The sequence below is a fragment of the Littorina saxatilis genome, linkage group LG4 (assembly GCF_037325665.1).
Source record: "Littorina saxatilis isolate snail1 linkage group LG4, US_GU_Lsax_2.0, whole genome shotgun sequence".
NCBI classification, from domain to species: Eukaryota; Metazoa; Mollusca; class Gastropoda; order Littorinimorpha; family Littorinidae; genus Littorina; species Littorina saxatilis.
Window position 1 is genome coordinate 26,793,774 of NC_090248.1, and position 12,727 is coordinate 26,806,500.

At 42.5% G+C, this 12,727-nt stretch overlaps 1 protein-coding gene across 1 annotated transcript in view; it reads right to left on the reverse strand.

The window, feature by feature from the left end:
* Positions 1-12,727, reverse strand: part of LOC138964347 (globin-like) — a 109,700-nt gene that overhangs the window by 95,720 nt on the left and 1,253 nt on the right. The window contains exon 2 of the mRNA XM_070336275.1: positions 10,101-10,373. The gene's annotated coding sequence lies outside the window, so the exon portion shown is untranslated. The remainder of the gene's footprint in view (positions 1-10,100; positions 10,374-12,727) is intronic.

Below are 12,727 nucleotides of genomic sequence, written 5' to 3' on the forward strand. Positions count from 1 at the left end.
TTGAGTTGTTGTGACTCTGTAGAGTCCCATCTTTCTACATGCCAAATAATGTTTGGAAATTACATAAAGTAATCAGGTTATTTTGCTTACAGCTCTGCATGCATGTGTTCAGTTTCTGTTAATTTCACACCTTCTGAATCGCATTTTGACAAACATGGGTGCTCGGCCCCAGTGTATTCAAATCGTTGACATTTCTCAAGTAAGAAAGATATGATTAATCTGGTATTTGCATTTTACGAAGCATTATTTGCTCTTGTCAATGACATCCACAACTCATTTCGTCAAAGAATGCCAGTATGTCACTTTTTCTCTTGAGCTATTATATACCAGAACCCCCTTAAAACAGCACGAAACGCAAACCGGTTGCGCTTGTCACCTACAAAACAAGTTCTCTTTTGATCCCTTCTTAAGACGTGTTTTCATTTGTCCAAAACACACCTCGCAACTCACGCTCAAGTGCTGGTGGAGTGTTTGCGAGAGATCAGCATGAAAGAAAGCGAGTGACAGAAAAATATAGATATATCTCTGTGCTGTGTTCCGTCCAAGAATTATTGCGATTTGTTCGCAGAGAACAAGTGGGTGATATAACACTATCTCCTTCCGTCAGTGCGTCACGTGTTTTTCTCCAATAATGGGGTGCATAGTATTAGTGTTCACTTCCTTTCTGTGTTGTCCAAGTAAGGTTATAATGAGTGTATCACACTAACCGATCATTCTCTGAAAATGTCGTTCTTTTTTGTTTTGTTTCTTTGTTGTTGTTGTTGTTGTTGTTGTTGTTGTTGTTGTTGTTGTTGTTGTTGTTGTTGTTTGTTTTTCGTTTGTACATAACACTCCGCAAACAGGATCGTTTCAATTATACATAAAGCGAACCTGTTGCACGCCAGGCAGACTTTCATCCCACCCCACGTAAGGATAACTTCAGATCGAACTAGTTGGTTATGTTTACTTTCTCTGACGAACAAGATCGAAAGCTGTTCAAAACCCTTTAGGTCTGGCGACACGATAGCGCCTGCGTTTGGGACGTGATCGATGTTGTAACATTTAAAGCCCCAGTATGTCGCAAATGGTTTACAAAAGGATTTAAATCTTCTAAATGAAAAAAGCAGTTCTAACCTAATGGAACACATTTGCAATAGCATTTAATGGCATTAAATGAAACAGTTCGTTTGAATTGCTATTTAGCTCGCGTAAACCACACACCAGATTTCGTGGTTTATCTAACCCCTGAGCCATTGTGAACCCGTGTGATCCACTTTCCTTTTTTTTCACAATTTAGTCGTCAGTTTGTGATTTCAATGCTACTGGCTGTATCTGCAATTAGTGGAATTACGGGAGCTAAAGGGGTACCACTAATTGCAACAAAAATGAAATCAGCACAGACTGGTAGATAAAGTGTCCTTTAGTACCCAGTTCAAAATCTAAGCCCTGAGGTAATGGAATAAGTGAGTTATCGGATCAGAAAAGTCATGCAATCACACGGAACAAGCAGATTTGACTGGTTTGGCCTGCCGTCGGCAAAGCCGGAAGTTTATGCGCGCCATGCACTCAAAGTCTAGTCGAACGTGCTTCGCGTGGCCACATGCAAAAAGGTGAGTAATCGATAATCTTTACGTTTTTATTCGTCCTTTAACATTTTTACCACCTCATTTTCTCGGCTGCATGTGTAGAATGCTAGCGCTAGTTCTTTATTTATGCCATACGAATGCATTGGAAAGAAAAAAGCATGATATGCTGACGACCTAGCTTCGCTAAAAGTCCGTCTGCTTCCAGACAGCACAACATGAGTCTAAAACTTGTTTTACCGTTTCAAACGTGCAGATAATCTTTGCAGTTGATATGCTCAGCATCACAAATACAATTATGAAGTTAGATTAGAAAAAAAAATGTATATTATACTCAAAGACCGTGCGAATTGTTGATCGTGCTTCCAGTATGTATGGTAGGCGAATGTTGTCAGAAATAACCTTCCTGTTGCACTGTTCGGTGATGTTTTATTTATGTTTTTTATGTTATTGTCGCCATTACTGACACTTTAGGCACTTCTCTGATGGAATGCTATCACGATAGCCTTTATTTGATGCGTAAATCATTAATGTTATCATTTTTTTCTACAGTCACCTGCTTTCTGAGCGAAATCCTTGCTCTACACCAGTGACTACTGCGAATGATACAAGAATGAGGTAGGTTTGACATATCAGCAATTTCTATTAAAGGCTAAAAAAAAAAAAAAAGGTTTTCATAAAAAAGGCTTAATAAAACAAATCCCGTATATATTTATATTTTCAATAAATCATGTTTCAGTGGAACCCCCTTTCTTAAGACCAACAAAATAATCTGAGAAAACCAGGTCTTGAAATGGAGGGTCTTAATAAGGGTGTTTCACTGTATTCAGGATATTATATAATAAAATATGCTGTACTACTTAAAGACAACATTTGGCTATTGTACCCACAAATATGTTTGCGTTAATTAGCGTCTGGATAATTGTACACACAGTGTCAATCCAACTGCTTTATTTAAGTTTATGTTATAAATGTATTTTTTTTCCAGATCATGGAGCAGTTGTGTATCCTGTGTGGAGGCAGCCTTTATTCAGGGGAGCAGATCGTCATTCCGCAACAGAAGGGAAGAGACACCATACACAGAGTCAGTACCGAGCGTGGTGATTCAATTGTTGTTGCAGAGGGGCAGGCTGTGCATGTACGTTGTCGCAGTTCATATACGAACAAGCACAACATAGCAGCCTACCTTCGGGGGAAAAAAGATGAAGAAACTGCTGCAAATTGAACCAAGGACTGCGGTCAAAGAATAAGCCCTTTGATTTCAGGAAATGTTGTTTATTTTGTGGCATGCATGCAGAACTTGTTTCAAAACGAGGTCCAACAGTACTTCCTGTTCGCACTTTAGATTTTCAGAAGACCGTCTATAGAATCTGTGCTGAAAGAGCAGACGAATGGGCTGAAAAGGTAAAAGGCAGGATAGAATTCGTATCGGACCTTCCAGCAGCTGATGCTTTCTACCACCAATCATGCAGCACCAATTTTAGAACAAAAAGGAAACTTCCAAAGTGCTTTGCATCAGACACTGACAACAAAAGACCAAAACAAGGAAGACCAGTCGATGAAAAAAGAGCAGAAGCGTTCAGAAAAGTTGTCAATTATCTGCAAAAAAACGATACAGAAGTCACCATCATCGACCTCATCAGAAAAATGAAAGTTTACTGGTGGTGACTGTTATATTATAGTCACTCAAAGATAAAAGAAGAATTAAAGAAACATTTTGGTGATGAAATTATCATCACAGAAATGGATGGGAAAGCAAACGTGGTAACATTTCAGAGGACTACATGGTCTATTCTTCATTCCTTTTATTCGACATCTGAGACGACCCACAAAGAAACTTAAAAAGACAACATCATCAGAGCTGCTGCTGAACTTATCAAAAGTGACATTAAGAAGATAAACACCAGCAGAAAAGAATACCCAAGTCCAGACAGCACTTTCTCAATTACGGCAAACCTTGATTTTGTGCCAAAATCCTTGCAAACTTTCCTCGGAGAGATCTTCAGTGGAAAGGACACTGATGTGAAGGTTGCTTCAATCGGCCAAGCAATTATGCAAGCAGCTCGCCCAAGAATTTTAATTGCTCCACTGCAGATTGGTCTTGGAGTTCAGATGCACCACTGTTTTGGTTCCAATTTCCTAATTGACACGCTGTACTCCCTTGGATTCAGCTCCTCTTACAGAGAAGTAAAGACGTACGAAATGAGTGCGGCTGCCACCCAGGAGATAATCGTGCCAGCCACAGATGAACATTTCATGCAGTACATGGCAGACAATGTCGATCATAACACTGGAACAATTGATGGCCTGAATACCTTCCATGGAATGGGCATGATTGCTTCCATAACCCCGTTCATCAAAAATAGGTCGTCCATCGCTCGGAAAACAGAGGTTAGGCTGGAGGAGGTCATGAAGAAAGCCCGTGTCAAAATCAGTTTCTACGATGAGAGATGTGAAGGCCTGGCAAGTGACAAGTCTCACCTATGAGAAGTTAAGGACAGTCCTAGTTGAATACCCTACCAAAGAAGTTGAAGTCCTATGGAAGTCAGCATGGCTGCTCAGTCCTCAGAGACCGTTCTGGTCAGGAGTAATGCAGGCCGTCCACAACGGTGACTTTCCAGGTCAGTCATCTATTGTCTTCTTGCCGATGATTGATCTCAAACCCAGTGACAAAACTTGTATCTATTCAACGCTGTTGTTTCTTTCTGCTGAAGCTAGGCGATACAACAAAACCCCTGTAGTCACCTTTTGATCAGCCCCTGTGGTGGAAGGCCCTCAGCATCATATCAGCAGAAGCAGCTTTCAGTGAGCTACGTTCTGTAGTTCTTCTGCTTGGTCCCTTCCACAGTCATGGAGATGAGTTTTCTCGCTTGTATAGGACATCTCATGGCGGAAACTGGCCTGTATGATGCACTATGCATGCCCCAAATGCTGCCAAAGCACATCGGACCTACCACCAGCTCTTCTAAAAGTGATTCGGTGTGCATGCAAGACTGACTGTGACACAAGAAGATGCAGCTGTCGTAAACACGGACTCGTTTATTCGCCTGGGTGTGGAGAGTGTCGTGGTGCCAGTTGCTCCAATTCCCCGTCCGGCTTTACTGAATAAGGCGAGGCATATTGAGAAGCAGAGGTGAGAGAATATAAAAGAGTGTGCGTGTGCTTGAAAGCACATGCGTGTATTTTTCTGTGTGTGTGTGTGTGTGTGTGTGTGTGAGTGTGTGTGTGTGTGTGTGTGTGTGTGTGTGTGTGTGTGTGAGTGTGTGTGTGTGTGTGTGTGTGTGTGTGTGTGTGTGAGTGTGTGTGTGTGTGTGTGTGTGTTTATGCGAAAAAGCACTCGGATTCTATTTTCAACGCATTTTGTGTCAACTACTGCCGTCATAGATATTAAATAGCTGCATTTCTGAGTCCTCTGAGCCGAGATCTTTCTAACGAGATGCAACATGATAGGCTTATCTTGGAGAACAAAACAGTGTCTTCCTCCACTAATGTATGATGTCACTAATATGCAAATTTCTTGATTGTGCCGATAGTTTGAAACTTAGATTTTGCACTGGGCACTAACCGGACTGTTTTGAGAACATTCCCGCAAAAAAAATTTGTTGCAAAAACTGGTGGGTTGAAGCATGATTTTTGGCACGGTAACCACACTAAATAGCACGTTATTATGTACCTCTGATTCTAAAACCCGCAACAAATGGCTGCGACCGGCACGGTTGGCCTAGTGGTAAGGCGTCCGCCCCGTGATCGGGAGGTCGTGGGTTCGAACCCCGGCCGGGTCATACCTAAGACTTTAAAATTGGCAATCTAGTGGCTGCTCCGCCTGGCGTCTGGCATTATGGGGTTAGTGCTAGGACTGGTTGGTCCAGTGTCAGAATAATGTGACTGGGTGAGACATGAAGTCTGTGCTGCGACTCCTGTCTTGTGTGTGGCGCACGTTATATGTCTAAGCACCGCCCTGATATGGCCCTTCGTGGTCGGCTGGGCGTTAAGCAAACAAACAAACAAACAAACAAACGGCTGCGAGTCACACGAACTTGTCGGCGGCTGCTGGCTTCAAAGAAAGCGAGCGCTATGCAGAAAAATCGTCTGCTTTGAGACACGACCTTACGTGACCCTGCTTCCGCGCTATCTTTTTTGAAACTTTCAAAACTTCAAATTGTACTGATCTTGCCTTGATGAAAAAAGAAATCTTGTATGATTTAAGAATGTTTGTGTTACAAGCTGTCAATTTATTATTTACATTTTAAAAGTTAGTTCTAGCTAGCGCCAAAACGAGGCGCCTGATTGTAGATCAGACGGTCCACGAAAATTAATTCTTTGAACATGTCTCACTCTCGACGGAAAGCAGCCAGGATGTTCCCGTTCGGTGAGCGTTCAAATGGAAGGGTGTTTGTACTGTGTGTAAAAGCCTGACAGTATCTGTGATGATTTACGGGGGGCTTACTAGCTGTGCCTTTTTAAGACATATCCCTGGTTTCACTGGGCAATGCAATAGGGCCACAAAAAAAATAGGTGTGGTTACGGTAACATAGCCAAAAAAAATAGAGTAGGAAGGTAGGCAATCCCTTTTTGTTTTTTTAATTTTTTTTCTAATGTGTACAAATTAAACCTACTTGACAGGGAAATAAGTGTGCGACTCGGGCGCTTTCGCTTTCATTGCGTTTTCTGCACTCGTTTACTTGTGTGTGTTTTTGTTTTTTTGACAAATGTAATAAAAAGTTATAGGGTCGGCCCCTAAAAATAGGGTAGGTCGGGTTACTGTAACCACACCTATTTTTTTTTTTTAGGCCTAGGCTGTATTTTATTCTGTAATGGTGGGTATCTTTAAATGTGCACAAAGTAAACCTGTTGAAAGTACACCACACTTTAAGCTGACCCTACGAATATTGATAACTTCAGATCGAACCAGCTGTTAGTGTTTATCTTTTCTCACGAACGAGAAAGCTTTTCCAAATCACTTTCTGACACTGAGTCTATTTATCTAAGACTCCCGGACGTGATATGAAGAAAAGTCGCTACTTACTCGAGTGGTTTTGGCTGTCACACTTTTTCGTTTAAGATATTTTGTGTAGATTCAAAGCCATACAAAGGCCAGAGCAGCTGCATACTCTTAGGCTTTGTGTCTTGAGGACTAGTTGTGTTTTGATCTGCCGTGATAGAGCACGGAGCAGGGGTCATGGCATATATATGTAGGTGGTAACAGAGGAATCTGGAACGTTAAAATGGACATTGACAACAGAAAATAAGTACTAATCCGGCAGTTATTCTTATACTTTTTTTTTGAAACCCTCTTAGGATATTATTAATTCCTTTATTAAATGATAATGACTATGTCGGCAAGCAAGCGCAGCTGGCGTCACCGTTGTTGTTTGATGTTGTTTATTGTTTACTCGTGAGCGGGCGCACGCACGCACGCACGCACGCACGAGCGCACGGCACGCAAGCATGCACACACACAAGCATGCACACACACAAGCACGCACACGCATGTACACACGCACACGAACACACACACACACACACACACACACACACACGCGCGCGCGCGCGCACACACATACACACACATACACACACACACACACACACACACACACACACTCCCTCACTCACACACACACCAACTTCCACTTTAAAATTGATGGTAGCGTCAAATTCCGCCGAATAATTTGTAAAATAAGAAAACTATTACTGTAATCATTTAATGACCTGCTCATCTGAATATCCTAACTTACCAGGCGTATTATAAGAAAATGTTGACAGGTTTCACAGTTGAGTCCCAGTTAAACGCGGCGCCTGCTTTAAAAAAAACACGTATCTCCCCATCTTGAAAGTCTACATGTTCTCCTTAGTCAGAATGAATTGCACAATTCCTTCGAGGAATTTGCGTCATACATGCGAAAGAAAAACATGGAACTGAAATGCTGTCAACATATAATCTGCAAGCAACCTATATTGCTCTATCTGTCGACCTGTCTGTCTGTCTGCCTGCAGCATGTCTGTCTGTCTGTGTCCTCTTCGCTGTCTACCTCTCTGGCTGTCTCTCTCTCTCTCTCTCTTTATGTTTGTATGTCTGTGTGTCTGTCTGTGTGTTTCTCTCTCGTTCCCTCTCTCTCTCTCTCTCTCTCTCTCTCTCTCTCTCTCTCTCTCTCTCTCTCTCTCTCTCTCTCTCTCTCTTCCTTGCTCACATTCCTTCGAGGAATCAGCGTCATACATGCGAAAGAAAAACATGGAACTGAAATGCTGTCAACATATAATCCACAAGCAACCTATATTGCTCTATCTGTCGACCTGTCTGTCTGTCTGCCTGCGGCATGTCTGTCTGTCTGTGTCCTCTTCGCTGTCTACCTCTCTGGCTGTCTCTCTCTCTCTCTTTATGCTTGTATGTCTGTGTGTCTGTCTCTGTCTGTGTTTCTCTCTCTCGTTCCCTCTCTCTCTCTCTCTCTCTCTCTCTCTCTCTCTCTCTCTCTCTCTCTCTCTCTCTTCCTTGCTCACATTCCTTCGAGGAATCAGCGTCATACATGCGAAAGAAAAACATGGAACTGAAATGCTGTAAACATATGATCTGCAAGCAACCTATATTGCTCTATCTGTCTACCTGTCTGTCTTACCTGCCTGCCTGTCTGTCTGTGTATTTATTGCTGTCACCCTCTCTCTCTCTCTCTCTCTCTCTCTCTCTCTCTCTCTCTCTCTCTCTCTCTCTCTCTCTCTCTCTCTCTCTCTCTCTCTCTTTATGCTTGTATGTCTGTGTGTCTGTCTCTGTCTGTGTTTCTCTCTCACCCCCCCCCTCTCTCTCTCTCTCTCTCTCTCTCTCTCTCTCTCTCTCTCTCTCTCTCTCTCTCTCTCTCTCTCACACACACACTCTCTTTCTCTCCTCTCTGTCTCTCCTCTCTTTCTCTCTCTCGCTCTCTCTCTAATGATGTGTTTGTCATTGTGCAATTTTTTCCTTTCGTCGACATGAGCTTTGTCTCGTAATTGGGAGTTGAAAGAGAGACAGCTAAAAGAAAAGGGGAGAAATAGAGAGTGAGTGTGTGTGTGTGTGTGTGTGTGTGTGTATGTTTGTGTGTGAGTGTGAATGTGTGTGTGTGTGTGCGTGGGCGTGAGTGTGTGTGTGTGTGTGTGTGTGTGTGCGTGGGCGTGTGTGTGTGTGTGTGCGCGCGTGTGTGTGTGAGTGTGTGTGTGTGCGCGTGTGTGTGTGTGTGTGTGTGTGAGTGTGTGTGGGCGTGTGTGTGCGTGGGCGTGCGTGCGAGCGTGCGTGCGTGCGTGCGTGTGTGCGTGCTAGAAATATAAGAGAAGAAAAAAGACTGGCGCTAAGACCGTCTACCTCTTTTTCTCCCACACGCACAGAGAAAATGATGAAAGGGCAAAGAAAGCAAGGAAATAAAACAAGAAAAAACTCAAAAGACAACTAAAACAACGATCTTTTGAAGAGCAGACATCCACACTTTCTGTCACTCCTTCCCTTCCAACGCCCAAATCCCAACCTTTCTTTCTTCAAAGTCTACCAAGACAGCTTTCATTTAAAAAAAAACTTGAACCACCCGTTTTTCTTTCAACCTCAAAACCATCAGTCGGCAAGAGAGAAACAGATACATTTCAAGGTTCTCCTGGGTCACGGTGTAACATTGCTGTATCGTGGCAAACTGTGTCAACACATGCCAGTGTAAAGAGGCGCGCTATCCAATTGACAAATTCCATGCGAGCACGTGATTCCTGTTTCTCTGACATTATTTTGTTTCTGCAGTAAGCCTGGATTTTAGAGGGAAGAATGAAGTCGAGCGGTGCCTAGAGTCAGTTTTACTCACAGAGATTGAATCTATGTTGCAAGCAAGGGGTCTGGGTAGATTTTGGTTTTTTTTGTTCTTAATGCTTAACAAATGTCTTATAACAAAAACAATTTCACATTCCGGCATACCACAAACTTAGGCAGGATATGTCTTAGGCCTTTCGTTCAAGCAAAACAACAAATACGCAATTCTTGTTAACATGGAAGACTAAAGTTTATCAAACGCTAAGTGTTCCGATTTGATAAACTTTTTAAACGCTTCGTACAAACCATAACAATTGTGTTACGATAGACACATTTTGAACCTGATTGAACGCTTTTGTGCGATCACTAAGAGTGTCCCATTGGTTTAGATTGGCACACAGTCAAGGAATACTTGCGGACAAACACCGACACACACACACACACACACACACACCGACATACACACACACATACACACACACACACACCGACACACACGCAGAGTGACACACACACACACACACACACACACACACACACACACACACACACACACTGAGTGACACACACACAGTGACACACACACACAGAGTGACACACACAGAGTGACATACACACACGTACGCACACACGCACGCACTGCACACACACACACACACATACCGACACACACACACACACATTCACCGGCACACACACACACACACACACACGCACACACACATACCGACACACGCACACACAAATACCGACACACGCACACACTTTAAACTTAACCTTCTTACCTGTATTTTCTCCACTCTTGGTACAGTGTTGATTTACACTCCCAGTAGACACTCCATACTTTTTCTAGAATGGCACCCACAGCACACAAACAAACACAGCTGTCAATCACTCTGAAACCCTGCTCTTACTTATCGTCTGCGCTGTTTCAAGTAGACGACAAAGCTTGTCAGTTGTTGCTGTTGTTTCTTTCAAAACGCGCATTGCCCGGATCATGTACCGACAACGTTTGTTATCACCGGATCTGACTGCATGTTTTTGTGCACCGTTTGTGGCTTCAGGTAACAGGAAAACAATTAAGTCATTAGAAGCTTAATGCCAACTGGAGCGAAGAAAACCACGCTTGATACTCAGTGAAGGCCACCGGAAAACTAACACAGTCACTGAGATACTTATAGTAATGTTACCGTAGTAATTTGAGTAAATTAAATCAGCTTGATTACTTTTTTAACGTGCGTGATGAGTACCTTACAGAATAGATAGTTTTGATGAGACGAAACGATGCGTTGTCATGTGCCAACGCGTTGCTTTACTTATATCAAAATTAGCATGCGTTGGAACCTAGCTTTTGACCGACACAAACGTTTTTCGTTAAATCTATTCACTGACTGCTTTGTGGTGGGATTTTTCCTTCTCGCTTTCCCTTTTCTGCTTCTCCTATCACTTTTCTTGCTGTATATTTTTCACGAACACATTTTCCATAAGCACACAGACGTAAAAGAAAACGACCTGCACTTCTTTTACTCCATGTTAGTTATACGTACACCTGTACATTATGCGAGACTGACAATGCGTTCTCACCTCCGTTATCGACCATAGAAAAACGAGTATGCCACGACACCAGTAAAGTAGTAGACAGGTCTCCTATTCATACTGTGCCAAGAAAATTCAACGTGTTTCGCACTCTACTTGCATGTAAGCCTGCTCTCGTGTTTTTCTGGGGTGATCGAAGACCTGTAGTCAGTTTGAACCTCTAGTTCGGTTGAGCTCAAAACGATCTCAGGATAAGGTTTGTGACCTCAAGTTGTACGTGGTAACTGAGAAAATACTATGCCAAGAATATTCAGCATGTTTAATTCTTAGCCTGCTCTGCTTGCGTCAGAGAAAGACCTCCAGTCAGCTTGAACTAAAGTTGGCCAAAAAATTATTGCAACAAATTTCAAACCCAAATTAAAGCATTAATTCCTGTGTCATTTAATTAAAACTGTATATATATGCCAGTTAAGACCGTTCACTTATCCTTCAGGATCACCTTTTAGATTAAATATTTCTTTTACAAGGATCACGTGACCGCCGCTCAAGTAAGGGTACCCTCAAAATCGACCAGACAAAAACGGAAGAGCGAAATACGCAAGGTAGCAAAACAAAACAATCTATTCAGGGTAGATAATTGGTTTGACTTTCTTCTCGTATGTCAAAGTTGCAAAGTTTTGCCTATTGTGATTTCTTGTCAATTTTTCAATTCGCTCTTCCGTTTTTGTCTGGTCGATTTTGAGGGTACCCTTACTTGAGCGGCGGTCACGTGATCCCTGTAAAAGAAATATTTAATCCAAAAGGTGATCCTGGAGGTTAAGCGAACGGTCTTAACTGGCATATACAGTTTTAATGAAATGACACGGGGATTAATGCTTTAATTTGGGTTTGAAATTTGTTGCAATAATTTTTTGGCCAAGTTTATCTGAAGTTTCAGATATTAATCTGTGGTGAAGATATTTATCTGTGGTGTTTTCGTCAGAGGAAGACCTCCAGTGACTTTGCGCTGCATGAGGCCAAAACAGTGTCACATAATTCTCTGTGGTGGTGTTTTCGTGAGAAGAATCGACGACCTGTAGTTCGTTCGAACTGTATGCATTCCAAACAGTGTCAGATAATTCTCTGTGATGTTTTCGTCACAGAAATGAAAGACATTCATGAAGTCAAAACAGTGTGAGACGTTCTGTTTTTGTGTGATACACTTTGTTTTGTTTTGTTTCCTTTTACAGAAGAAATCAAATACCTATCGGGACACAACCGTCGAACGCTGAAGAAGAAGAAGAAGAATACCTATCGTTTGTTTTAAGGTGCTTGTGAGATCACAGCATTGTCAGGTTAAGGAGTATAACCTTGCAAACTGTGACTACTAACCACGTTTACACCACAGTCTCTTCCGAAACAACTACAGCTACACTTGGTTGATGCTCACACATGTATGTAACTTCAGCAGGACCGACGACGCACTGCAGATTATCCCAGCCCGCTACACGCTGCATGAAAGGAAAACAGGCCAAGTAGGGCCTACTCGTCATAATCCCTATCGCGGCAGAAATAATATGCAGTGCGTAGTCTGTGCCGCTGAAACTGCGCAGATATATTCTGCCCTTAAGCAGTGGGCTCAAACCCGTTACAGACATAAATTAGAATGATATGCACAAAACTTACGAGAACCTCTCATGAAATTAGCTAGAAAATGATTCAAAGTGGCCGCGAGACACCGTCGAGCAAATTGATTGTCAAAACTGGCACGACACTGACACGAAATTGACTTCTGAAACCTACGAGAAACTGACACTTTTTCTTCTTCTTCTTCTTCTTCTGCGTTCGTGGGCTGAAACTCCAACGTACACTCGTGTTTTTTGCACGAGTGGAATTT